Source organism: Dendroctonus ponderosae, unplaced genomic scaffold (genome assembly GCF_020466585.1).
Source record: "Dendroctonus ponderosae isolate FM_Combo_2020 unplaced genomic scaffold, Dpon_F_20191213v2 Dpon_F_20191213_4, whole genome shotgun sequence".
Classification (NCBI taxonomy): Eukaryota; Metazoa; Arthropoda; class Insecta; order Coleoptera; family Curculionidae; genus Dendroctonus; species Dendroctonus ponderosae.
This window is the reverse complement of record NW_026018611.1, coordinates 14546375-14548313: the sequence shown is the minus strand read 5'-3', so window position 1 is coordinate 14548313 and position 1939 is coordinate 14546375.

Sequence of the window (1939 nt, the reverse complement as noted above, 5' to 3'; positions counted from 1 at the left end):
CGGCAATATTAAAATCAGATTCCCTATAATCTATTTCTGATGTTGCGATGATAGTTCCAAATTTAATAAATAATAGTGAATTACAAGGTTTGGCCACAGAATAACGTCTATTGCGTAATGTCGAAAAAATTTAAAAAAATTCTGAACATATTGAAATATGGAGATGATTCATTCATGCTTCCAATTTTAACTAATTTTATTTGAAACTTGCTTATTCTGCCTCACTCATCATCCAATGTAGAACGGACATTTTCAAAGGTTAATCTAATGAAAACTAAGTTGAGAAATAAGTTAAAAACTAGTACATTTTTATCTTTACTTCACACCAAGAGATATATTGGTAGCGACAATTGTCATATCTATAAATGATAAAATCTTATATAAGGACAATTTGGAAGACTGAGGAGATATTTTTATTTAAAAGAAAGAAAAGTGTTTAGTTCGTGAAATTAGAATTAATAATTTTATTAGCAATATGTCTGATGAAGATTTTATTTATTTTTTGCGTGTTTATTAATTTAATTTTGTTAATAATGTGTTGTAATGTTTAAATAAATATTGTAAATATACATATTGCTCTTATGTTTATTTTAGTATTGCTGTAAGTTCATAAAACTTAAAGTTTTGAAAAACGTGCGATTTTATGGAGCCCTTAATAATGAAAGAAAAATGAGTCTACCGATTTTTTACGATATCTACCGAAAAATGTCGAGCTTATCTACAGAAATTCGATTTTCGGACCTTGCAACGCTGTCGGTACGTCTTTTCTATCCGCGAAGTCTGCTGCTTCGCATATATGAAATTATTCTTCACAGCATTTCCTGATTTTCTATGAAGTGTGTTCAAAAGTGTCCACACAGTGTTTTCTAGCAGGATAAATTTAAAACAAATCTAGAGCAAAAAGCTAATGAGTCAGAGTCTCCATTAGATAAGTATCTAGTAAATATATTTTACCTTCAAACTTTGAATATGATAAAAATGGTTTGTGAATAAGAAGAACTTTTGATATTCCAATATCTCAATTCACTATAGAACGAAGCATTAGTTTTGAACTAAATATTAAATTTATTATGATAAAAACGTTTAATTATATTAATCATTTTTTATTTTAGTTTCCTTTCTTGTTCTTACATAATATTGGCCAATGCATATCAATCAATAAATACGTTTTTTAGATTGTGTAAAATTTCGTGATCGAAAATTTCTTAACAATTACGCTTGTTGAAAAGAGTTGATCCGATTGTCCAATTCCATCATATAAACCTCTCTTAATAAAGCACGTTTTCACTCTTCTCGGTCTCTTCGCTAACATGTAGGACATATTTTATTTGAAGCCACGTTAGAGGCAAAGACGAAACTTTTGAACTTCATAATCTTTACCCGAAAGTACGTGAGCGACGCGGTTCGGCTAAGTAATTTTATTAATTGCATAAACCCATGTTTTGAGTTGTTGCCTGAAATTACGAGGCAAGTTTCGCTCAGTCAATTTATGCGAGTTTGGCAGAGTGAAAGGCCGAAATTTAATTTCTACATTAGGCTACTTTGCAACTATTAGTGGTCTTTGATATGTGATAAATATCTTGTTGGGGATRTAAGCGGTTAAGGTTAATAACTCTAATTGCAGAAGGKTTTTYTTTCATGCTAACTGGCTTTTACATGTGAGTTGAGTCGAATCGCGTATTTGACATACTGGATTACCTAGAAAATTATGAAATAGCGCGATTCGCCCTTTCAATAAAGCAGCGTATTGAAAGGTGATCATTTTGACTAAAGAAGCACAGTCAAATGTGTTCCAAACGGCACATAACTATGTGTGAACGGCACATAACTAAACTTAGTGTGAAATGATTACCTAGTACATATCCAGTTCCTTCACATCGTGATTATTTATTTGTGTATTAATTTTAATCAAGCATTTGACATAAATTGTTTGTAATCA